The sequence below is a fragment of the Mus caroli genome, unplaced genomic scaffold, assembly GCF_978045245.1.
Source record: "Mus caroli unplaced genomic scaffold, Mus_caroli_1 scaffold_1, whole genome shotgun sequence".
Classification (NCBI taxonomy): domain Eukaryota; kingdom Metazoa; phylum Chordata; class Mammalia; order Rodentia; family Muridae; genus Mus; species Mus caroli.
The window spans coordinates 62,412,961-62,440,742 of record NW_028227256.1 but is presented as its reverse complement, the minus strand read 5'-3'; the positions used below and the strand labels follow the sequence as shown (position 1 = coordinate 62,440,742).

Sequence of the window (27,782 nt, the reverse complement as noted above, 5' to 3'; positions counted from 1 at the left end):
ACCTACCTACCTACCTATTTACCTATATACTACCGACCTGTCTAACTCTATTACAACAAATGTGCATGTAAATGCACATGCCACCACACTGGTCTACCCAAGATATGAGACCAAATAACTATGGACTGAACCATATAAAACCACGAGCCCAAATGAGCCATTCATATTTTAAAGTTGTTTCTGTTTCATATAGTTTGGCTTCATAACACAAAGGTAGGTAACTAACCTGACTTCCTTTTCCATAGTAAAGTGACTTACAGTTCCGGGGCATAGTCCATCATGGCAGTGAGTGGCATGATCTAGCAGAAATCGCCAGGCCTCCATCAAATCAGCTGAGATGCCAGAAGTTCTCTGCTGTACCTCTCTTGGTGAAGTGAAAATCAGCAAAGATGAAGACTTGAGACCAAAAAATGCATTGCAAAGCTAACTGTGCAAGCACGAGACTGTTCACTGTTCACTGAGTCCTATTTATACCTTCTCCAAACATCTCATGCCTTCCCATGGGTGTTTCCTCAGCTAAACACAGATGTGAATCTGTCTTAGCACACACACACACACACACAAAAAAAAAAAAAACAAAAAAAACAAAAAAAAAAAACATGTGCATCTGTATCACCTGACATATCCAGAAACTTCTACCGGAATTAAGTAGACAACTTCTGAATGACAAAGACCACCCTTTGCAGGCAGCCTTCATATTCCACTACATTTCTTCACTATTTTTAATAATGAGTATCTTAAAAAGGATAATTACAGGACAATTGGTCTTATTTTGGTGGGCAATTTATATCAATATCAATTGGCTCTGAGTTCATTGTGTGGACATTTTGTGGAGTGAGAATTTACTGATATAAACCTGACTGATAAATTACAAGATTCTAGAGTTTTTATTTTACCTGGTTACTGGGGACTTGTGACAGCTCCATAGGGAGTAGATGACTGGGAATGGGAGCAGAATCTGCAACAAAAGAACCATGAGATGGGTGGTCTCTGCTTGGTGCTAACCATGGAGGCGGCGAAACCACTGGGGCCAGAGAGTAGTAAGCGTTAGCTTGGGATGGTGCTTTTTTCTTAATTTCCTGATACACTGGCCTTTGAATATTCAGTCTTGACCTTAATCTAGTAACAATGCTATATTACAGCAGAGAATCCAGTCAGTTCATCACCTGTAGCAATATGGAAAATAGAAAATATATGTGACAAAATGATACTCTAATTGACTTTTTCCACTGCTATAAGACAAAATACAGACAGTAAGAATGTTCCTGCAAGATAAAAAGAAAGAGGGGGAAAACCTGTTTAGATTTAAATCACAATTTAGAGAAAACTATAAGTAAGCAAGAATATTTTAGGTCCTAAAATTTTAATTGTTTCTCATTTGCAATTTCTCCAGGAAAAAATAATTCTCAAAATAAAGAGTAGCCTAAGAGGGCACACCATCAGTGTGAATAAGGATGAAGAGGGCACACCATCACTGTGAATAAGGATGATGAAGGCACACCATCAGTGTGAATAAGGATGAGGAGGGCACACCATCAGTGTGAATAAGGAGTCCAATTAGAGAATCATCAAGTCTCTAATTTGAAGCATTGAAGGACCAGAGGGTAATTCAATGAACATAAAATACATCCTGCCCTACTGACTTGACATATTTGCATGCCCTTACTCATATCCTCAAATCATATTTCCCTTCAATTTTGAGGTAAAGGCAAGGTCCCATTCCTCAACACGAACACAGGAAGCTTTGAAGGAAGGTAGTTCCCTTCCCTAGTATGTGATGGCTCTGAGAGATTCAAGTTACTCATGCTATGTCTGTGAAGTAGTTGGACAAGGAGAGCTTGCCATAAAACATAAAACACCATGAGAATCAAAGTTATTAGGGAATCTATAGACAATTTATTAGTATGTCCAGGGTAAAATATCAACTTCTGGATGCTAGTGTTCCCAATTGACAGTTTGTTTATTGCAAAATGCTGACATAGAAAAGAGAAAGCAAGAAAACTTGTCAAAAGAGAAAACACCACTTTTTTGTATCAGTTGCCTTTTTTTCCAAAACTCAACTCTAGTAGTTTATTTAACAAGATTCAGGGTAAAGAAAGTTGGGGACTGTTTATTCTGAACATTCAATTATTTTCTCCCTGTAACATTTATACCTCCAGAGAGATGCTGTCAGACTTGCTGACTTAAAGAAATCTCCCTAAGCCAAAAAAACCTAGGATTCGGATTAATGTTTTTTGAATGCTGCCAACCTGTTTCAGCACTTGAAATGTAAATATATTACCCTCTGACACAAAGTGGATAGTGTGTGCTATTCTCAGTTTCATTTTCTCAGTTTTTATTTGTTTAGTCATGAAAATGGAGGCATTAAGTTTATTATTTTCCTGCTTATTATGAAAAATTTATGACACTTGTTGCAGAGAGAAGGCATAGTGAACTGAGATGTACTTTTAAGAATGTTTGACATTTTGTGATCATACACACCCTGATCATGTAGTTTACGCAATCAATCCACAATTGGTAGACTGTGTGAATGCATCCTCTTTTGCATCTATGAGTAGGTTTTTAATACACTTTTAGATAGAAAATAGACAGGAGCAGCGGGACTGAAGCAAGATCTATCAGCAGGATAGGTCCTGTAACTATTTGTGAAGCCTGATAAAAATTATAAAACAGTGTTGTTAAATTCTGGCTCCTGTCTCTTTACCCTGAATCTTGTTAAATAAACTACTAGAGTTGAGTTTTGGAAAAAAGACAACTGATACAAAAAATGGTTTCTCTCTTTTGACAAGTTTTCTTGCTTTCTCTTTTTCTTTTTCAAATTTTTTATTAGGTATTTTCTACATTTACATTTCAAATGCTATTCTGAAAGTCCCCTATACCCTCCAACCCCTGCTCTCCTACACACCCACTCCCACTTCTTGGCCCTGGTGTTCCCCTGTAGTGGGGCATATAAAGTTTGCAAGACTAAGTGGCCTCTCTTCCCAATGTTGGCCGACTAGGCCATCTTCTCCTACATATGCACCTAGAGACATGAGCTCTGGGGGAGGGGGTACTAGTTAGTTCATATTGTTGTTCCACGTATAGGGTTGTAGACCCCTTCAGCTCCTTGGGTAATTTAGCTCCTCCTCTGGGGGCCATGTGGTCTATCCAATAGCTGTCTGTGACCATCCATTTCTATGTTTGCCAGGCACTGGCATAACCTCACAAGAGACAGCTATATCAGGGTCCTTTCAGCAAAAGCTTGCTGGCAAATGCAATAGTGTCTGCGTTTGGCGGCTGATTATGGGATGAATTCCCGGGTGCAGGAGTCTCTGGATGGTCCATCCTTCTGTCTCAGCTCCAAACTTTGTCTCTGTAACTCCATCCATGTGTGTTTGGTTCCCAATTTTAAGAAGGGGCGAACTGTCCACACTTTGGTCTTCATTCTTCTAGAGTTTCATGTGTTTTGCAAATTGTATCTTATATCTTGGGTATCCTAAGTTTCTGGGCTAATATCCACTTATCAGTGAGTATATATTGTGTGAGTTCCTTTGTGATTGGGTTACCTAACTCAGGATGATACCCTCCAGATCCATCCATTTGTCTAGGAATTTCATAAATTCATTGTTTTAAATATTTTAGTAGTACTCTATTGTGTAAATATGCCACATTTTCTGAATCCATTCCTCTGTTGAGGGGCATCTAAGTTCTTTCCAGCTACTGGCTATTATAAATAAGGCTGCTATAAACATAGTGGAACATGTGTTCTTATTACCAGTTGGAACATTTTCTGGATATGTGCCCAGGAGAAGTATTGCTGGATCCTCGGGTAGTACTATGTCCAATTTTCCTAGGAACCGCCAAACTGATTTCCAGAGTGGTTGTACAAGCTTGAAATCCCACCAATGGAAGAGTATTCCACTTTCCCCACATCCTCGACAGCATCTGCTGTCACCTGAATTTTTGATCTTAGCCATTCTGACTGGTGTGAGGTAGATCTCAGGGTTGTTTTGATTTACATTTCCTTGATGATTAAGGATATTGAACATTTTTTCATGTGCTTCTCATCCATTCAATATTCCTCAGTTGAGAATTCTTTGTTTAGCTCTGTGTCCCATTTTAAGTGGGGTTATTTGATTTTCTGAAATCCACCTTTTTGAGTTCTTTATATATATTGGGTACTAGTACCCTATCTGATGTAGGATTGGTAAAGATCTTCTCCTAGTCTGTTGGTGGCCTTTTTGTCTTATTGGCAGTGTCTTTTGCCTTACAGAAGCTTTGCAATTTTATGAGGTCCCATTTGTCAATTCTCTATCTTACAGCACAAGCCATTGCTGTTCTATTCAGGATTTTCCCCCTGTGCCCATATCTTTGAGGCTTTTCCCTACTTTCTCCTCTATAAGTTTCAGTGTCTCTGGTTTTATGCAGAGTTCCTTCATCCACTTAGACTTGACCTTAGTACAAGGAGATAAGAATGGATCAATTGGCATTCTACTACATGATAACTGCCACTTTTTTCCACTGGACTGTTTTAGCTCCCTTGTCAAAGATCAAGTGACCATAGGTATGTGGGTTCATTTCTGGGTCTACAATTCTATTCCATTGATCTACCTGTCTGTCACTATACCAGTACCATGCAGTTTTTAATCACAATTGATCTGTAGTACAACTTGAGGTCATGCATGGTGATTCCTCCAGAGGTTCTTTTATTGTTGAGAATAGTTTTTGCTATCCTAGGTTTTTTGTTATTCCAGGTGAATTTGCAAATTGCCCTTTCTATCTCAGTGAAAAATTGAGTTGGAATTTTGATGAGGATTGCATTGAACCTGTAGATTGCTTTTGGCAAGATAGCCATTTTTACTATATTGATCCTGCCAATCCATGAGCATGGGAGATCTTTCCATCTTCTGAGATGTTCTTTGATTTCTTTCTTCAGAGACTTGAAGTTCTTATTATACAGATCTTTCACTTCCTTAGTTAGAGTCACACCAAGGTATTTAATATTTTTATGACTATTGTGAAGGGTGATGTTTCCCTAATTTCTTGCTCATCCTGTTTATCCTTTGTGTAGAGAACAGCCACTGATTTGTTTGAGTAAATTTTATATCCAGCTAGTGCACTGAAGCTGTTTATCACCTTTAGGAGTTCTCTGGTGGAATTTTTAGGGTAACTTATATATACTATCATATCATCTGCAAAAAGTGATATTTTGACTTCTTTCTTTCCAATTTGTATCCCGTTGATCTCCTTTTGTTGTTGAATTGCTCTGACTAGGACTTCAAGTACTATTTTGAATAGGTAGGAAGAAAGTGGGCAGCCTTGTCTAGTCCCTGATTTTAGTGGGACTGTTTCGAGTTTCTCTCCATATAGTCTGATATTGACTACTGGTTTGTTGTATATTACTTTTATTATGTTTAGTTATGGGCCTTGGATTCCTGATCTTTCCAAGACTTTTATCATGAATAGGTGTTGGATTTTCTCAAATGCTTTCTCAGCATCTAATGAGATGATCATGTGGTTTTTGTCTTTGAGTTTGTTTATATAGTGGATTATGTTGATGGATTTCCGTATATTAAACCATCCCTGCATCCCTGGAATGAAGCCTACTCGGTCCGGATGGATGATTGTTTTGATGTGTTCTTGGATTTGGTTTGCAAGAATTTTATTCAGTATTTTTTCATCGATATTCATAAGGGAAATTGGTCTGAAGTTCACTATCTTTGTTGAGTCTTTATATGGTTTAAGTATCAGAGTAATTGTGGCTTCTGTTTCTACTTTGTGGAATAGTTTGAGAAGAACTGGAATTAGGCCTTCTTTGAAGGTCTGATAGAACTCTGCACTAAACCCAACTGTTCCTGGGCTTTTTTGGTTGGGAGACTATTGATGACTACTTATATTTCATTAGCAGATATGGGGGTGTTTATATCATTAGTCTGATTCTGATTTAACTTTGGTACTTGGTATCTCTCTAGGAAGTTGTCCATTTCATCCAGGTATTCCACTATTGTTGAGTACAGCCTTTTGTAGGAAGTTCTCATGATGTTTTGGATTTTCTCAGGATCTATTATTATGTCTCCCATTTAATTTCTGATTTTGTTAATTAGGATACTGTCCCTGTGCCCTCTAGTTAGTCTGGCTAAGGGTTTATCTATCTTGCTGATTTTCTCAAAGAAACAGTTCCAGGTTTGGTTGATTCTTTGAATAGATCTTTTTGTTTCCACTTGTTTGATTTCATCTTTGAGTTTGATTATTTCCTGCTGTCTACTCCTCTTGGGTGAATTTGTTTCTTTTTGTTCTAGAGCTTTTAGATGTGCTGTCAAGCTGCTATTGTATGCTCTCTCTAGTTTCTTTCTGGAGGCATTCAGAGCTATGAGTTTTCCTTCTAGAAATGCTTTCATTGTGTCCCATAAGTTTGGGTATGTTGTGGCTTCATTTTCATTAAACTCTAAAACGTCTTTAATTTCCTTCTTTATTTCTTCCTTGACCAAGGTATCATTGAGGAGAGTGTTGTTCAGTTTCCACATGAATGTTGGCTTTCTATTATTTATGTTGTTATTGAAGATCAGCCCTAGTCCATGGTGATCTGATAGGATGCATGGGACAATTTCAACATTTTTGTATCTGTTGAGGCATGTTTCGTGACCAATTATATAGTCAGTTTTGGAGAAGGTACCATGTGGTGTTGAGAAGAAGTCATATTTTTTTGTTTTAGGATAAAATGTCCTGTAGATATCTGTTAAATCCATTTGTTTCATAACTTATGTTAGTGTCCAGGTGTCTCTGTTTAGTTTCTGTATCCAGGATCTGTCCATTGATGAGAGTGGGGTGTTGATGTCTCCCAGTATTATTGTGTGAGGTGTAATGTGTGCTTTGAGCTTTACTAGAGTTTCTTTAATGAATGGGGCTGCTCTTTCATTTGGAGCATAGATATTCAGAATTGAGAGTTCATCTCGGGAAATTTTACCTCTGATGAGTATGAAGTGCCCCTCCTTGTCTTTTTTGATAACTTTGGGTTGGATGTCAATTTAATCGATATTAGAATGAATACTCCAGCTTGTTTCTTCAGACCATTTGCTTGGAAAATTGTTTTCTAGCCTTTCATTCTGAGGTAGTGTCTGTCTTTTTCCCTGAGGTGGGTTCCCTGTAAGCAGCAAAATGTTGGGTCCAGTTTGTGTAGCCAGACTGTTAGTCTACATCTTTTTATTGGAGAATTGAGTCCATTGATATTAAGAGATATTAAGGATAAGTAATTTTTGCTTCCTATTATTTTTGTTGTTAGAGTTGGCATTCTGTTCTTGTGGCTGTCTGCTTTTAGGTTTGTTGAAGGATTACTTCCTTGCTTTTTCTACGGCGTAGTTTCCATCCTTATATTGGTGTTTTTCTGTTATTATCCTTTGAAGGGCTGGATTCGTGGAAAGATATTGTGTAAGTTTGGTTTTGTCATGGAATTCTTTGTTTTCTCCATCTATGGTAATTGAGAGTTTTGCTGGGTATAGTAGCCTGGGCTGGCATTTGTGTTCTCTTAAGATCTGTATAACATCTTTCCAGGATCTTCTGGCTTTCATACTCTCTGGTGAGAAGTCTGGAGTAATTCTAATATGCCTGCCTTTATATGTTACTTGACCTTTCTCCCTTACTGCTTTTAATATTCTATCTTTATTTAGTGCTTTTGTTGTTCTGATTATTATGGGTCGGGAGGAATTTCTTTTCTGGTCCAGTCTATTTGGAGTTCTGTAGACTTCTTGTATATTCATGGGCATCTCTTTCTTTAGGTATGTTTTCTTCTATAATTTTGTTGAAGCTATTTGCTGGCCCTTTAAGTTGAAAATCTTCATTCTCATAGGTTGGGTCTTCTCATTGTGTCCTGAATTCCTTGGATGCTTTGAGTTAGGATCTTTTTGCATTTTGCATTTTCTTTTTTTTTTTTTTTGACTTTTTTTTATTACATCTTTTCCTCAATTACATTTCCAATACTATCCCAAAAGTCCCCCATGCCCTCCCCCCTACTTCCCTACCCACCCATTCCCATTTTTTTGGCCCTGGCGTTCCCCTGTACTGGGGCATATAAAGTTTGCATGTCCAATGGGCCTCTCTTTCCAGTGATGTCCGACTAGGCCATCTTTTGATACATATGCAGCTAGAGTCAAGAGCTCCGGGTTACTGGTTAGTTCATAATGTTGTTCCACCCATAGGGTTGCGGATCCCTTCAGCTGCTTGGGTACTTTCTCCAGCTCCTCCATTGGGGGCCCTGTGATCCATTCACTAGCTGACTGTGAGCATCCACTTCTGTGTTTGCTAGGCCCCGGCATAGTCTCACCAGATACAGCTATATCTGGGTCCTTTCAGCAAAATCTTGCTAGTGAATGCAATGGTGTCAGCGTTTGGATGCTGATCATAGGATGGATCTCTGGATATGGCAGTCTCTAGATGGTCCATCCTTGCGTCACAGCTCCAAACTTTGTCTCTGTAACTCCTTCCATGGGTGTTCTGTTCCCAATTCTAAGGAGGGGCATAGTGTCCACACTTCAGTCTTCATTCTTCTTGAGTTTCATGCGTTTAGCAAACTGTATCTTATGTCTTGGGTATCCTAAGTTTTGGGCTAATATCCACGTATCAGTGAGTATATATTGTGTGAGTTCCTTTGTGATTGTGTTACCTCACCCAGGATGATGCCCTCCAGGTCCATTCATTTGGCTATGAATTTCATAAATTCATTCTTTTTAATAGCTGAGTAGTACTCCATTGTGTAAATGTACCACATTTTCTGTATCCATTCCTCTGTTGAGGGGCATCTGGGTTCTTTCCAGCTGCTGGCTATTATAAATAAGGCTGCTATGAACATAGTGAAACATGTGTCTTTCTTACCGGTTGGGACATCTTCTGGATATATGCCCAGGAGAGGTATTGCTGGATCCTCCGGTAGTTCTATGTCCAATTTTCTAAGGAACCGCCAGACTGATTTCCAGAGTGGTTGTACAAGCTTGCAATCCCACCAACAATGGAGGAGTGTTCCTCTTTCTCCACATCCTCGCCAGCATCTGCTGTCACCTGAATTTTTGATCTTAGCCATTCTGACTGGTGTGAGGTGGAATCTCAGGGTTGTTTTGATTTGCATTTCCCTAATGATTAAGGATGTTGAACATTTTTTTCAGGTGCTTCTCTGCCATTCGGTATTCCTCAGGTGAGAATTCTTTGTTCAGTTCTGAGCCCCATTTTTAATGGGGTTATTTGATTTTCTGGAGTCCACCTTCTTGAGTTCTTTATATATATTGGATATTAGTCCCTTATCTGATTTAGGATAGGTAAAGATCCTTTCCCAATCTGTTGGTGGTCTTTTTGTCTTATTGACAGTGTCTTTTGCCTTGCAGAAGCTTTGCAGTTTCATGAGGTCCCATTTGTCAATTCTCGATCTTACAGCACAAGCCATTGCTGTTCTATTCAGGAATTTCTCTCCTGTGCCCATATCTTCGAGGCTTTTCCCCACTTTCTCCTCTATAAGTTTCAGTGTCTCTGGTTTTATGTGAAGTTCCTTGATCCACTAAGATTTGACCTTAGTACAAGGAGATAGGAATGGATCAATTCTCAATCTTCTACATGATAACAACCAGTTGTGCCAGCACCATTTGTTGAAAATGCTGTCTTTCTTCCACTGGATAGTTTTAGCTCCCTTGTCGAAGATCAAGTGACCATAGGTGTGTGGGTTCATTTCTGGGTCTTCAATTCTATTCCATTGGTCTACTTGTCTGTCACTATACCAGTACCATGCAGTTTTGTGCCCATGTTCCCTAAGGAACCTTCTGCACCTGAGATTCTCTCTTCCATCTCTTGTATTCTGTTGCTGATGCTCGTATCTATGGTTCCTGATTTCTTTCTTAGGTTTTCTATCTCCAGAGTTGTCTACCTTTGGGTTTTCTACTTCCATTTTTAGATCCTGGATGGTTTTGTTCAAGTCCATCACCTGTTTGTTTGTGTTTTCCTGTAACTCTCTAAGGCATTTTTGTGTTTCCTCTTTAAAGGCTTCTAGCTGTTTAACTGTGTTTTCCTGTATTTCCTTCTTAAAGTCCTCCATCATCATTATGAGAAGTGACTTTATATCCATGTCTTGCTTTTCTGGTGTGATGGTGTATCCAGGACTTGCTATGGTGGGAGAGTTTGGTCCTGATGATGCCCAGTAACCTATGTTTCTGTTGATTCTGTTCTTACGCTTGACTCCTGTCATCTGATTATCTCAAGTGCTTGCTGTCCTCGATATATCTGATTGGAGCTTGTCCTTCCTATAATCTCGGTTGATTCAGGACTCCTCAGGGTCCAGCTTTCTCTGTGATCCTTTGATTGTGGGCTCCTGTAAACCTGAGATTCGGGGTGTGTTAGAGTTCTTGTCAGTCAAGCTCCTCTGAGTCCCTGAAATACTGGTGTGACCCAGCTCCTGTTATCCTGGGATCCTGTTGTCCAAAGATCCTGGGCCTGTTACAGTGCCTGGAAATGGTGTCTCCTTTTAGGACAGTGGAGCTGCCTGGTCTGTTTGAAACCAAGGTAAACCAGAACTTATCAAAAGGAACGTGAGCCTCTGGTCAGGAAGGGCTCTGGTGTCCTTGTTCCTGCTGTCACAGGCCTGTGGATTGGAACTGATGTTGTGTTCCACTCACCAGTGATCCTAAGATCTCATGGAGAGTCTTCTAGGGACCATGGGGGTATCCACCAACTCTGGTCCCAAGGTGACCCGGTGCTGGCACCGACCAGAAGCACTGCTTTCCCTTTTCTAAGTCAGCATTTTACAACAATTAAAAATAAAAAGCTTACAAACTGATAGAAACTGAGGCACTCACTTCTGAATGAAAAATGGGTCAAGACAGAAATTAAGAAATTAGAGCTTTTTCTAGAATTAAGTGAAAATTAATGCACAAAATACTCAAGCTTATAGGACACAAAGAAGGCAATTCTGAGGGATAAATTCATAACACTAAGTGCTTACACACTCACACACACACACAAAATGGAGATATCTCAGATAGGTAACTTAACAGCATACCCAAAACCTATAGAATGAAAAGAAGAAATCACAACCAAAAAAAGTAGAGAGGAAGAAATACTCAAACTCAGGGCTGAAATCAATAAAATAGAAACAAACAAATGGTACAAAGGAATGAAGAATTGATTTCTATCACAATTTTAAAGAAAAGTTAGATAATGCCAATATTCCTCAACTTACTTCACAAAACAGAAATAGTAAGAACATTCCCCCAAATTATAGGTCATGGCTACCCTGATAAAGAAAACACATAAAGAGCAAACAAAGAAAAAAAATTACAGACCAAGTTTCTTTATGAGCATAGATACAAAAATTCTCAATAAAATACTTGCAAACTGAATTCAAGAATACAACAAAAAGATCATGCACTATAGTCAAGTAATCCCAGAGACATAGAGATAGTTTAATATATCTATATACATAATCAACCATATAAACAAACTAAAGAAAATAAACACATGATTATCTCATTAGATGTAGAAAAGGCGTTTGACAAAACACAATACCCTTTCATGATAAAAGTCTTGGAGAGATCAGGGTTTCAAGGGATATACCTAAACATAACAAACAGCAAGCCTATAGTCAACATCAAGTTAAATGGAGAGAAACTCAAAGAAATTCCTCTAAAATCATTGACAAAACAAGGTTGTGCACTCTCTCTATATATATAATCAAAATATTACTCAAAGTCTTAGCTACAGCAATAAAAACAACTGAAAGAGATCAAGGAATATAAATTAGAAATGAAGAAATCAAAGTATCCTTATTTACAAATGTATGGTAAGTGATTCTAAAGACTCCACCGAAGAAGTTTTATAGCTGATATTTTCACCAAGTAGCTGACAATATTAACTCAAACAATATTAGTAGCTCTCCTATATACAAATGACAAATGGACTGAAAAATAAATCAGGGAAACAACATTTTACATTAACCTCAATACAAAATATATTGTGGTATTTCTAAGCAAGCAACTGAAAGACTTGTACAATAAAAAACTGTAAGCCTTTTAAGAAATTAAAGAAAATATCAGAAAATGGAAAAAATCCCCCATGCTCATGGATCAGCAGGTTTAACATAGTAAAAAATAGTTATCCCACCAAAAGCAATCTACAGATTCAATGCAATCCTCATCAAAATTCCAACACAATTCTTCACTGATCATGGCAGAATAATTCTCAGCTTCACATGGAAACACAAAAAAACTAGGAAAGCTAAAACTACCATGAACAAAAAAAGAGTGTCTATATTCCCGATATTAAACTATATAGCTACAGTAATAAAATCATCATAGCACTGGCACAAAACCAGACATGCTAATCAGTGGAAAAAAATTGAAGACCTAGACATAAATCCACACATCTATGGATACCTGATTTTTTTTCTTTTTTTATAAAGGAAGCAGAACAGAAACTGGGGGAAAAAAAAAAAAGACAGAATCTTTAACAAATGGTGCTGGTCAAACTAGGTGTCTGCATGTAGAAGAATGTGAATAGATGAGTACTTATCACCCAGCACAGTTGCAAATGAATCAAAGATGTCAACATAAAACCAGATACACTGAACCTGATAAAAGAGAAAACGGAGATACCTTTGAACTAGTTGTCACTGAAAAAGACTTTCCTTCTTTCTTTCTTTCTTTCTTTCTTTCTTTCTTTCTTTCTTTCTTTCTTTCTTTCTTTCTTTCTTCCTTTCTTCCTTTCTTTCTTTCTTCCTTTCTTCCTTTCTTCCTTTCTTCCTTTCTTCCTTCCTTCCTTCCTTCTTTTCTTTCTTCCTTCCTTCCTTCCTTCCTTCTTTCCTTTCTTTCTTTCTTTCTTTCTTTCTTTCTTTCTTTCTTTCTTTCTTTCTTTCTTTCTTTCTTTCTTTCTACATAAAAAGGCTTTATTTGCAGGGGAGCAGGAATTTAATCAAACAAGCCAAATCCCATGTCATCATCCGACTTCTCAGACTCCTCCTTCTTCTCATCTTTCTTTTCCTCTGCTGCAGCAGGGGCAGAACCAGCAGCAGGAGCTGCAGAGCCAGGGGCAGCAGAAACAGCCACAGCCCCACCAGCAGACATACTGGCCAGCTTGCCAACACCCTGAGCGATGGCATCCTCAATGTACTTTCCATTCAGCTCACTGATGATCATGTGGAGCTGGTTATCGTCCACCTCGATGCCCACACTGTCTAGTATTTTCTTGATGTCTTTGGCGCTAGGAGAGGAGTTGCCCCCGAGGGCGGCCAGCAGGTAAGAGGCAACTTAGCTAATGTTGCATGTCGGCTGCGGGAGACAGACCTCACGTATGTGACCTCGGCGGTGTTGGGCAGCAAAAGCAGAAAAAGGCTTTCTGAACAGATCACTTAGCACAAGCACCAAGATCAACAATTAATAAGTAGGGCCCCGTGAAATTGCAAAATCTTATGCACCATCATTCAGACAAAGCAGCAACCTACAAAATGGGAAAGGATTTTTACCAACTCCACAACCAATACAAGCCTAATATCCAAAGTATATGAACTTCTCCAGAAAGTAGAAATCAAATAACCAAATTTAAAAATCAGATATATGTCTAAAGATACAATTCGCAGAAGAAGAAATCCAAATGTCTGAGAAACATTTAAAGAGTGTTCAACATCCTTAGCCACCAGGAAAAATGCAAATCAAAACTACTTGGAGATTTCACCTTAAATCTGTCAGAATGGCTAAGATTAAAAAAACAAAAACAAAAACAAACCACAAGTGACAGCTCATGCTGGTAAGGATATGGAGCAAGGGGAACACTCCTCCATTTTAGTGGGAGTGCAAACTTATATAGCTACTATGGAGGTCAGCATGGTGGTCCTTCAGAAAATGGGGAATCGGTCTACCTCCAGATCCAACTATACCACTGTTGAATATATACCCAATAGATACTGCATCTAAGCACAAAGACACTTGCTCAACCTTGTTCATTTCTATTCTATTCATAATATCCATAAATTGAAAAAAAAAAAAAAACAGATGTCCCTCAACAAAGAACTAGATAAGGAATCTGTGGTACACTTACATAATCAAGTATTACTCATCTGTTTTTTAAAAATGATATGGTGGCGCACGCCTGTAATCCCAGCACTTGGGAGGCAGAGGCAGGGAGATTTCTGAGTTCGAAGCCAGCCTGGTCTACAAAGTGAGTTCCAGGACAGCCAGGGCTATACAGAGAAGCCCTGTCTCGAAAACAAAAACAAAAATAAATAAATAAATAAATAAATAAATAAATAATGATATGAAATTTGTAGGTAAATGAATGGAATTAAAAAAATATCATCCCGAGTAAGGCATTCCAGACCCAAAAAGACAAATGTGACTTGTGAATATTAACTATTAAGCCAATGAGTAAGAAGCAACATAGAACCACAGAGGGCAGGTACAGCATAATGGTCTAGAGGGAGTAGATAGATATTGTTAGGAAAGGTAAATAGATATTCAAGATGGATGGTTCCAGACCAAAGGATCAAGTGAAGAGGGAGAGAGGAGAGGACAAAAAGGGAGGGAATATGATGACATACACAGTTAAAATTAAGGGTCCTTTGAGGGGTATTTTGGAAATCTAATATAGTAAACACTTCCAAAAATATATGAAGTTTCCAAAAATCATACTTGATGATTATCTAAAAGAAACTACCAAATAATGCAGCAAACAGAGACCCAACATGCACTGCATGATAGCAGCAGGCCAGGATCTCGACTGGATAGATGGCCAGGGTGCCACACTGCTATACATCCAGTGCAGGCAGACATGGGAAAGTGGTGCGTCTAGCCAGTCTATCAGAAAGAATCAACCTATACCCAAAAGAATATGAAAGAGAAGCCATCTTGTGGCAGCAGCAAAGTGTAGCCGAGGACCAGTGTACTTCACCTACAATGGAAACATCAGAGAAACCAGGCCAGTCCAGGAAAACAAGGACTCGAACCCAAGGCTGGAGAAGCCCGAGCTGCTCTCAGAATTCTCTACCAAGATCTCACTGTAAGAACTGGATGGGCCTGTGGAAAATGGCCTCCGGGCTCCTGTCAGCATCTACCAGTATGTGCTGGACAATGAGGACATATGGAAGATGCTCAAGATGCATGACTACAGCATGGCCTACGACAACCCCGGTGTGGCCGATGTCCCCACCACCACCCTGGAGTGGCTTCAACAAGCAGAGCCCCCAAACTCTCCTGGAGCTGAAGAGGCAGAGGACCTCAGCCAAGCTGCCCAGCCACCCATTCTTAAGCACCCACCTGGGCAGCAGCATGGCCAAGTCGGTGAGAGAGCAGCAGCGAAAGGCAAGGCCCCCTTGATTGGAGGCAGAACTTCCTGCTACAGCAGCAATGGGACCTCGGTGTATTATACAGTCACCAGCAGAGATCCCCCGCTCTTGAAGTTCAAGCCCCCTATGGAGGAGGTAAAGGAGAAAGTTCACAGCTGCTGCCCGATCTCCTAGTGTCTAGGAGGAGAGAGCCGCCTCAGAGAGGGGCCCCTGGAATCTAAAGCTAGTCCAACAGCCCTGGCTAGGGAGATGTTAGGGCAGGTGGGGAGAAGTGGGATCTGCTTTCTAGAGGAATGCTGACCTTACCTCATGCCCAGCTGCCCATAGCATCTCTACTCCCTTCTGTGCTGCTTCCTTGCCTCACTCAATGCCTGCACCTGAAGTGTAGTGAGCCAACTCACTCTGCAGTCTGATTCAGGAGGAGTGGACCTGGGATCTCAGTTCTGTACTTGGTAAAGGCTTTTTAGGACCAGGAATAACACCACCCATGCACACACACACACACACACACACACACACACAGTCAATTTAGTGCTTGAGAATGCTACACCTGAGCTCTTGGGAAGCAGATGGGGTTGAGAACTTGTGGGTTATCATCAGAAGAATGAGTTCAAGACAGTCGTGGCACCACTGCCAACTCTTCTACTGGGGAGAGGCCTGCTCAGCTGAGACCCATAGCTCTGAACTCATACCAGGCTATGTCACTATCACACCTAGCAGAGACAGGAAGTCTTATGGGTTCAGGGAAGCCAGGAATCAATATGGATCAGGTTAGAGGGTTCAGGCCTGCTCCCCACAGCCTTAAGAGCTGTTCTCATACATGTGTCAATAGGAAGGTGGAGAACTGTTCAAAGATAAAGCTGGAAAGCCAGGCCATGGATGCTTATAAGAAACCAAATCTTGTTTTGTTCTTCCCTGGAAGCACAGGAGTTGGGTAGGGCGAAGGATATTGCTATTTTCCAAACTGAATTTGGTAAAAACGTTCTTCGTCTTAGGCTGTAAGATTACAGGTGAGAGGTGACTGAATTTGCCTTCTCCCAAGATAGTGTCACAGTTGGGTTTTATTGTCTGGTATCTGAGAAATGAATTTCATCAGGAGCTTCTGTTGGGGTGGGGGGCTCCCAGGGAAAAGGTGAGCACACTGCTGAGAACACAGTGGTTAACATTGATAAAACATAGCCTCCCCCCCAATAACACTCTGAAAAGCAGCATCAGAAATCTGCCTCACATACCATGTGATACAGACTACCAAAGATATCCATTCTAAGGAATTATTAGAACTCTGAGATACTCTCAAATGTTCAAAATACATTAAAATTTTCCTTTAAATGATAAATTACTGGAAAAAAAACATTTATCTTTTCTCTTAGGAGTTAACTTACCAAGATATCTAGGAAATACAGAACATAGAAATAATACATAATAATAATAAGGAAGTTCAACATGTCATATTTCTCACTTTTACTCGGGGTAATGGCCACCACGAGGGAGAACTATGAGCAACTGTGAGTTAGGAATCTGGACTAAATTTTGGAGGAACTTTGGCACCTGTGTGTTCTTATTTCTATGTGCCCTCCCCACCTGGTCTCTTCCTGCAAGTGAGAGCCATCTGCTTATCCATCTGTCACACAACAGTAGCTGAGCAGACACTGTTTTGTTCGTCTAAGCATTTCTAGCCATCATCCAAGTGCCCTAAGTACAAAAGATGTGCAAATAAATAGTCGATGGGCTGAATTAAATGGAAAGACAGTCTGTAGTATAATTAAAACTATTCACCTTAATAATAGCTATTAACATAGAAGTATATTCATATAGATTTCAGACCTTGCTAAACAATAGACCTCCCAATTGAAGGACGCTTATGGGTTTTAAAGACACTCCCATTCCACTTATCTAATAATGCTAAAGAAAGCAACTAACTTAACACATGGCAAGGAAGATCTTAGGAATCCACCTGTAAGTGTTATTTCAAGGTGACAGTGACCTGATACTAACACCATACAGGAGAAGGTAAGAAAGCATGCAGGGAAGACAATGAATTCTTTAGGGGGGTTAAAATTTAACTCAACCACATTGACCTTATGAGCACACAGTTTGGATCATTTTGTAACTCACTTTCTCAGAACTCACTCTTAATAGTTTATAAGAAAAGGACTTGGGTGTCCTCAGCCTATGGAGATGATAAATTCTGTGACCTTGTAATTAATTATCTTTTGTTCTTTAGTGTTTGATATTTTCAAATATATACTCAAGCTCAGCAATATGACAATGATATACACACGTTCATGTATCACAATCCAAGATGTGTGTGTGAGGCCTTTGCACATTTTGGTAAAGAGGAGTCAGAAATGACTGGTTCTAATTTAGCTCTATCATTTTATCTTGAACTTACTATTAATTTCTCAAACTTGTAGAAATTACAAGTTCTTCTTGTAGAAAAAAAAAGTAAGTTGCTGAGTATGTGTTTGTCTTAGTTAGTAGGGTTTTACTGCTGTGAACAGACACCATGACCAAGGCAAGTCTTATAAAAAAACAACATTTAATTGGGGCTGGCTTACAGGTTCAGAGGTTCAGTCTATTATCATCAAGATGGGAGCATGGCAGTATCCAGGCAGGCATGGCTCAGGAGGAGCTGAGAGTTCTGTGTCTCCAAAGACAGAGACTGCTAGTGGAAGACTGACTTCCAGGCAACTAGGGTGAGGATCTTATACCCACACCCACAGTGACACACCCATTCTAACAAGGTCACACCTATTCCAACAAGGCCACACCTTCAGATGGTGCCACTCCCTGGTCCAAGGATATACAAACCATCACAGTGTTTTAGTTAAACACCATGACCAAAAAGTGAGTTAGAGAGAAAGGGGTTTATTGGGTTTACTTCCACATTGTAGTCTATCACTGAAGGAAGCCAGGACAGGTACACAAATAGGCAGGATCCTGGAGGCAGGTGCTGATGAAGAGCCCATGGAGGTGTGTGGATTACTGGCTCACTCCACAAGTCTTGCTCAGCCTTTTATAGAATCCAAGACTACCAGACCAGGGGTGGTACCACCCACAATGGCCTGGACTACCTCCACCACTACCTCATCAATCACTAATTTGTAAAAGGTTCTATAGGCTGGCCTGATCTTACCGATGCATTTTCTCAATAGGAGGCTCCTCCTCAGATAACTATTTGTTTCAAGTTGACATAAATCTAGCTATCAAATGTGAATCTACTCTACACAGCACCTGAAAAAAATGCTGCTAAATAATTATGAATTTTTTATTCTTTCCTAAAATGATCACCTTATTAACATGGAATTTCATAACAAGATCACATTTACCAAGGCAATACTTTGGAAAACTCAGCTCAGTGGGCTACAGGGAAAACTTGTGCTTCAAATGTTGATTTTAATTTGAACTTGGCAAGTTGTTGATCCTCTTGCCAAGAGTTGGTTTTACTCTCACCAGTAAAACAAGAACATTGAGAGAAATAAAAGCGTCCAGTACAGTGTTTTGTAACTGTCTTAGTTACGATGTTCATTGCTGTGAAGAGGTACCATGACTATGACAGTTCTTATAAAGAAGGCAATTAAGTGGGGTTGCCTTATAGTTTCAGAGGTTTAATCCAGTATCACCATGGCAGGAAGCACGGCAGCATCCAGAAAAGCATGGTGCTAGGGAAGGAGCTGAGAATCCTACATCTTGATCTACAGGCAACAAGGAGGAGAATGGATGTGTTTCACATTGGGTGTAGCTTGAGCATTTAAGACCTCATAGCCTACCTCCACAGTGACACATTTCCTCCAACAAGTACTCCAACAAGGCTACACCTCCATTTCCTGTGGGCCAAGCATTCTATGGGGGCCACACCTTTTTAAATCACCACAGTAGTGATAAAATATTCTGAAACTATCTTACATTTAAAGAGATTGAAACTTGTGTAGGACCTCACAGCCAGAGTTTATTACTAATACACCTTTGGGTCACCTAAGGCTGTATCCTACTATCTACTCAGACTGTTTGTTTAACCTACCTTTAGGAGAATAAGGGAACAACTAACTTTGGGTTTACCTGGTTGTCAAAGACCATACCGTGAGAAAGCGAGCCCTTCACAATCTCCCACCCTGACAAGCCAAATGGCCTCGTGCTAGGAGCCGGTTGTCACTCCCTCCTCCCTGTTCCCTTCCTGGCACCTGAGGCTATAAAAGCTGAGTTATAGTCCCCTCTTCCCTATCTCTTCCTGACTCTTATGACTTCCAAGGACATGAGTTACACGCTGAGCCCGGCCTGACACCCCAAGGCTGTCAAGGAGGATCTATGTTCAGGAGATAAGATGCAGAGTACTTGCCACCTGGCGCCTGACTTCAGCCCTCATGTCAGCAGATGCCCACTTCTTTGTTCTTTGTTAATTCCCCTCAACCCCTCCTTATTCCCCTCGATGTATGCTTTAAAACCCGTCGTTTCAGCCTAATAGACGGAGACCTTGATAGGTACAATCTACTTGGTCTTCGCTTCTCTTTTCTCTTCCAATCTATTTTCTTCCAGGTTTGTGGTCCTCCTCGAACCCACGAATAACTGAATCCTGCGGGACGGGATACCTGGTAATTAACTTTTACAACCTAAGCTGAACCATAGCTGTACTTTTAAGTTATATCCTCTCACATGCCCTGATCCAGATCATGTGTATCATGTGCTGAAAGCAGCAAATACTGAGGTTGAAAGAAACCTTTCAAAATATACCATAAAAAATTAAAAATATTGGTTGCTGTCTGAGTCAGCTGGGATCAGTTATAGCCAGGGACTTAAACTTTTATAAAACTCTCTTAAAGATTTCTGTAAAATATACCCTATTCCATTCAGATGAAGCACTTTGTGAGTGACAGACACGTGAAGTTACAAAATACACACACACTAAAGACATAACCACACACATAGGAATGCACAGGGAGCTGGGCGTGGTGGCGCACGCCTTTAATCCCAGCACTCGGGAGGCAGAGGCAGGCGGATTTTTGAGTTCGAGGCCAGCCTGGTCTACAAAGTGAGCTCCAGGACAGCCAGGGCTACACAGAGAAACCCTGTCTTGAAAAACCAAAAAAAAAAAAAAAAAAAAAGGAATGCACAGGGATAGACAAATTTACAAGACAACCTTTATTAAACAGGAACAGACTCAGACTCACACAACAGACAGAGGATGGAAGACCTAAGAGGGTATGAAGCAAAGAATTCAAATCTGTCTCATTTTTGGTTAAATAACTCCAAAGGTAAGTACTTTTTCTTCTGTTACTATGACACACCTGCATGATTGGTAACTGGGAGTTGATCACTATTGCATTCAATCTGTGTAAGTTTAGCACAGAATAACTATCAATAAATATAGCATTACTTCCTTTTCTTTATTTGAAATTAGTGAGCTTGACAGTGATAGTTAAATATATTAGTTTAGTGGGATGGTTTAAAATCTAAAAACTGTTATACTGGAGTTCGTTTGCTTGAGCAACCATTCTGACTGACAGAATAAGAAAATAAATCACCTAGAGCAGAAATTCTTGGTTCCTGAAACCTGATAATGCTTAACATCATAATGATCGGATTTCATGAAAGGCATTTCTATTACATATTCATCAGTAAATTATTTCACATCCCAAGAAACATTCGTATAGTACAAAAACCTCAGAGTGTAACACCTGCTTATAAAATTTCACTTATCCTGGCCCTGTTACTTTTTGCCAGGAACATGATGGGCTAATCACGGGTAGAAAAGGAAAGAAACAAGCCTGAAGGGTTCCCCCAGGGAGCGGACAACGAACAACGGAACAGACACCTGGCCTATTCTGAAAAACAAAATTCTTGATTATTTTGTCTTTTGGGTACTGACACAGTGACTAGTCAGTGTGTTGCAACATGGAATGAGTATTCGAATGAAATGGAAATCTCCCTTTTAGAGATCAGGATATGAGCACAAAGAAAAAGACTGTGCTCAGCAGAGGGGAAAATGAGGTCTTTCAGGACAAAAAAAAAAAAAAATGCACCTCACGGAGAGGAGCTGGTGCTGGAGCAGGGTATACCTCAAAATTGTATTAGATTCCATTGGTGGCTCTCCAGTTGTTCCTCTTTCTGCACTTAGCATTCTCCGAGGTAAGCAGGAAAGAACCAGCAAGCTGGGGAGGGATGGGAAGAAGAAAGTAGGTTAGTCACTGCATGTCCTTCAGTTTGAGAAGTGCTGCATCTTCACTACATTAAAGATGGGATGGAATAATGTGAACACCACCCAAGAATGGTCCCTAGGAGAAGTTGGCAACCCTAACAGTCACTCAACAAACAAGAACCTGGGCTGGAGAGATGGCTCAGTAGTTAAGAGCACTGACTGCTCTTCCAGAGGTCCTGATTTCAATTCCCAGCAACTACATGGTGGGCTCACAACCATCTGTAATGGGATTTGGTGTGTCTGAAGACAGATACAGTGTATTCATATGCATAAAATAAATAAATAATTCTTTAAAAGAAAAAAAGAACCTCATTCTGAAACAAAATTCTGACAACCTGAACCAGCTTACAAATGAATTCTTCTTGGGTCCTCAAAACAAAACTGTATCATGTTTGCTGGCATGCTGATTTCAGTCTTGTAAGATCCTAAGCAGAACTACTTCATCAGGTCCACAACTGAACTGTGTGATACCAACTACCAATTGAACATTTTGCTCAATGTTAACAAAAACATATTGTGGCAAAGCAACTCTCCATGATGTGATAAAGAATTAATTTTACCCATTCTATTAGACAATAAACTATAGAATCAAGTCAATATATATATATATGCACATATATACATATACATATATATATACATACATATACATATATCACAAACATAATAGGGAGCTCAAATTCAGAGATAAATTAGAGAAAGGTCCTAGCTGTGGATCTGGAGTATTTGTACTAATCTGATATATAATTTTCATATTTGAACACTAATGCTGATTTGCATTTGGAAGACCCATCTTTAAGGAAGTCCCTGATACATATTACTAATCATCCTTTCATATCCTCCATGCAGGTGCTCAATTAGATATGTCAGCACCTTTGAATTTGTCGCTTTGGTGCTGAGAGCTGCCTATTCAGCAGGAACTTCCATTCATATAAAGAACTACTCGGAGATCTTTATTATGTCATAGTAATTCAAATTAATTTGTAAGAGGAAAGCTTTAAATCTTGCCATTTATCTCTGCTGGAAATCCACCAGAGAACATAATTTTAGAGATCTAGGAGCCAAGCTCATTATTTCCAGAAGCACAGCTGTCATTTACACTAGCTCACAGCAAGTTCATTCAATAAGATGAAACTGCCTTTCCATTCATGCATTCATTTCCTGGGTAGTTTGTTCTATTGTCCATCAAGCCACAAATGTAGAACTGTGTTTCTGTTGTGTGCCTTCCAGAGTCCTCATGATACCCTGAGTTGCATGAGGCAACCGTGTCTTTCTTTTTCTAATCCTAGGGTTGTTCTCATTAACTTCTTATTTAAGCTGTACTCAAATTTATAAAACATGAAATTCATAATCTTGAACACCCTAAAAGATTAATTCAGCACATCTACACTGCTGGGGAGCCAGTATCCAGAAGCCTTACATCATTATAGAACACAGTTCCTCACGACCCTTGTCTGTCACCATTGTGCTTTCTATCTCAATGAATAGGCTATTATAAGTAATTCATAGTAGTGGGAAAGTATAAAATTTTTGTTTATGACTATCATATTAGACTGAGCATTATGCCTTCAAGGAGCGTTCATTTTTTTTACAACTGTCAAAGCCCTCGTCCTTTTTATAGCTGAGGACATTTCTAAATGTATGTATATGCTACATTGTGCTTATCTGTTCCTCCACAAGTATATTCTTGAATTGATTCTACTTTTTGTCTCTTGTGAATAATTCTACCCTGAATGTGGGTGTATAACTATCTTACTAACTTCTTATCAGCAGGGTAGGTTGAAAAAATGGGAAAGACCTAGGAGGAGTAGGGAGATGGAGGGTGATAATAATGATGATAATACACTGTAGGAAGTTCTCAAAGAACTAATAAAAACTTAAAAGTAAGTAAATTTGTTTATAGCTGTCTAATCTGTTGTGAATCCCTTGAGCATCTTGTTTAGTGTGTATGTCAAAGGCCCAACCTCTCAGCCAGTACGTTCTATTTGCTTTAAAATATTTACTAAAAACCAAATATCATTTTGCCCAGGAACTAAAATGGAAAAGGCATGTCTTTTGCTTTCAGGTAGTTTAGTCTTTAAGAACACAGACTGTACATGAATCACATTGCTACACATGTAACAGTTACTAATTAAGAACACAGACTATTAAGAATTACATTGATATACATGCTACAGATGATGGAAGTGAAGCAGAATCAGGCTGGGTAAAGGAAGTGAATATAGGGAAAATAGCTAGCATGAGCAAGTGGGATGGTAGAAAAGTATATTAAATCAGGATGACTGTGGTAAGCTGGCTACAGTGAGGAAGGAAGCTGAGAGGCAGAGTTGGCAGCTCACTGTTTCCTAAGCAGTGGTCAGGAACTTGGACTTCAGTCTGAAAACTTACTGGGAATCAGTAGGAATAAATGCTAAGTTGAGTACAAAATGAGAATATTGTCTGATACCCAGAGTGATGAGCTGCTTAAGAGTGCTTGTGAATTCTGCCTAGATCACAACTGCACTAAGCTGGCAGATCAACAATAATTAGTGGGATTCAGAAACCAAGACAACAGGGCCTATGGAAGGTGAGATCTGGGGTCCGGAGTGTGACTCTAAGGCTCACGTGGACTAAACTGCAGATTAAGATTTGTTTTTGAGAATACTGCAGGGAAAATGAGAAGTCCTATTTGTCAAAAGAAAGTAAAAGCCCAGACTCAAACGAAGATAAAATTACTCATTGTACTGAATCCAAATGGACTATCTGGTAGGTTTGGCAACGGTCACCAAAGTCACAGTCATTCATGAGGACTCAGGAGCTTCACCAAGACCATATTTCTATCAAAACTGACTATAGTATTTCCCCTTGGCTTCCCTTTGTCTTTCTGCAGTTTCAGTTATTTATGGCTAACAGTGGTCTGAAACTATCAAATGGAAAATTACAGAAATAAGAAGTTCATAAGTATTAACTTGTGCACCATTCTTGTTTGTTTGTTTGGATTTTGGATTTTCAAGACTGGGTTTCTCTGTACAGACAGCCCTGGCTGTCCTGGAACTCACTCCGTAAGCCAGGCTGGCCTCAAACTCAGAAATCGGCCTGCCTCTGCCTCCCAAGTGGTAGGATTAAAGGCGTGTGCCACCACTGCCAGGCTTTGTGCACCATTCTTAAGGAGCATGGTGAAATCTATGTCTCTGCCTCTTAGGTAATATATGAATGAGCCCTTTGTCTAAAAGACCTGTGTTGTATTAATGACCCTTAAGTCATTTAGTAGCCATCTTGATTATGGACTGACCATCACAGGACCACAGCACCATACTGATTGTGGTCAGTAACCTTTATTTTCCTTAGTAATGTCCCCCCCTATGTAAGGATAATTGATGCTAACAATTCAGACATGGGAAGAAGAATCTGTAAAATCATTTCTTAATCTAACAAGGTGGCAGCTCTCACTTAAGAGGAAAGAAAAACATTTTATGCTGAGGCTTGTAAGTTGAGGTATAATAAGATATAGTAAAATCAAGAAAGCATTACGTAAGTTTTCTTATGAACTGTTGTTTTAATTGATCTATTTTAGTAATTGCTGTTGACAGCTATCTTAGGTATATATAGGAAAAAACATGAGACTGAGTAGATTATATTTAGAAACATATATAAAGCTATCTTTAAAAAGAAGCCAGAAGCCATGAATTTACGGTCCATGTGGGAGGTGTTGGAAGGAAGAAATGGAAAGGGGGAATGATGTAACTGCATTTTAATTTCAAATTTTTTAAATTAAAATGAAGCTACACTCCACAATAGACAGCTGAGGGGACTAGGAATAACGGTTGTGCCTATGTGCACTTTTTCTGCTGAACTGATATAATTAATTTCTCAACAATATTCCTATAACAATATAATAGACCATATTTATAAAGCATTTTTAATTTATAATCATGTTACTATGATATGAAGTTTAAAATAGCCCCATAAAAATGGACATTATCCTTAATCTGATTTCCACATTTCTATACACATTGCTTTTAATTTTGAAGATCTAATTCTGGGCATTTTGTTTGAAAGTGAGTACACTGGACAGACAGACATAAAATTGAGTTTTAAACTGTATCTCATTGCTTGTTTTGTTAAAAACAATACTTTCACAACTTTGTTAAAAAGTTGACTTGCAATATGATTCATAGGATTTCATGAAAAATGAAGTTTTGGTTGCTTTGAGTTTGGATAAGAAAGTGTGTGAGAACAGATAAAATTACGGAAAAAAAAATAACTACTTTAAAATGGAGGAGTAGGACTCTAGAGGGGGACCCCTGCAAAATGGTAGCAACCTAAGCTTAAAAGGAAAATGCTTTGAGGGAAAGAACTAAATGCTGGATTTTAGGAGGAGGATTCAATTGTATTTTCTTTCTGTGCTAAAGTTTTTGTTTCACATACAAATGCTCAGACAAAAGTCAACACAATGAGGATGAAGAGCCACTGCTGTTGGGAAAGTGAGAAAAATCCTTGAGAGAATCAAGAACAGTTCTGAAAAAAGATGTACAAGAAAAATAATAGAAAACTGAATAGCATCCAAGAAATGCCAAGAAAGGCAGAGAGCACCTGTGTGTTTTCTATTTCTATATTGTTTACAGCTCTCGTTAGCACTGTGAACCTGGGATAACAAGGCCTAAAAAATGAGAAATACTAAGGTCTCATGCAAAAGCCAACTTTATTAAGATCATCAGATAATTTATACTAATGGTTAAGAGGAGTCACCTGAGTAAAGTGTAAAATCACAAGGACCAGCCACACATGGCAAACACGTACTTTTCCATAGAGGCATAAAAACAAATAACAATAGACAGTTGTGATGAATAATCTAAAGTAAGCTCATGCTGAGCCACTACTCCTGGGAAGGACACGAAAAACTTATTCCAAAAATAATTCCATGTTTTTGAAGAAAGGGAGGTCACTAGACTATTGCCTTATTTTCTTGAGTCTTCTCACAAACACTCAGAATTCCCTTCGCAAGACTCCATTCTGGAGCTCTGTTCTGATGTTATATGTCATGAAGCCTGTTGTTTCATTTGGAAGTTAAAGGAAACAGGGACCCCAGAATTCTGGAGGACTTGAGAACCATTCGAGGACATAGCCACACATCTGTTTGTGAGTGAGCTGAGGCCTGAGACGAACATGCCATTTTCTACCATCAAAATACAGAGAGAGGAAAAGTACCACTGTCCATATTTAGGAAATGTTGAGTGATGTTTATCCAGGCCGTAGATCATCCTGGACTAACCCAGGGCTCATTATGCAGACCCCTTTCCTTCCAGAATTTTTTAATGAAGCCCTAATTACTTTGGACAAGGCATAAAGTGGAAATAAGAACCATACATTTCAAAACTTCAACCTATATATGATGAAGGGCCATTGAAAATATACTTTAGTTGTGAAAATAATGAGAAACGGGGCATTTTTAGCCTTTACTAACAATATGGGACATATAACCAGAGCGGGGTGCCATTAAGAACAGCAGCATACTGTGTTATGAGCCCAGATCTTTAGCTAACACACTGTAAAGGTCACAACTCATTCAACCCGAGTGAAAAGAACAATTGTTCACCCAAGACTTTAATTTAAAAATGGCTTGCTTGCTCTTCCTGAAAAGATGACTTCTTGGAAATAGATAAAGGAATTGGCTGAGAGCTGGCTTTTTTCTGCCCCCCACTCATTGATATTAAGATTATATTGAGTTTTGAGTGCACTCTGGATCCAAGAAATACTGGTTGCCAGAAAGCCCAAGTACTCTCAAAACACACAATAGGAACTTTCAGTAGGATGTGTCCTTCTGGAGAGATCTTGTCCTATTTATAGTCTTATTTCAATCAGCCTTTATAATTTTTAATAGTCTAGTTCCAAATAAGGTTTTTATTGTCAGCTTTTTTCCTGTAAAGGAAATGAAACTCCCTAGTTAATCAAAGGCACAGAAAAGGAAAACTTATTGTTCAGTCTACACCTCAAACTTCCCTTATACTGGTTTCTCATTTCGGATGAGCACCAGTTACAATTCCATTCTTGTCCCTTAAAGGCACAGAGTTTATTTCAGTTCTCCATCTTTCAACCAGTATTCTCTTTATATTAGAGACTCAAAAGAAACATTCTATTAGAGAGTATACTGGAAACATGGAACATGCTCTTTCAGGCATGAAGAAACCTATATATTTACCTATATATTCATGGCCAGAAGCTCACCGCAGGAGCCCCTCATCCTGAGACATTGTATAATAATATTCTAACAAGTTATTCCACATCAAAATGCCAAACAGATTATACAACACCAAATGAATCCCTAGACTG

The 27,782-nt window shown here is 39.2% G+C and overlaps 1 pseudogene; it reads right to left on the bottom strand.

Annotated features, from left to right (window-relative positions):
* Positions 1-12,911: 12,911 nt before the first annotated feature.
* LOC110295361 (large ribosomal subunit protein P2 pseudogene) lies at positions 12,912-15,097 on the bottom strand (annotated as a pseudogene).
* Positions 15,098-27,782: the final 12,685 nt, after the last annotated feature.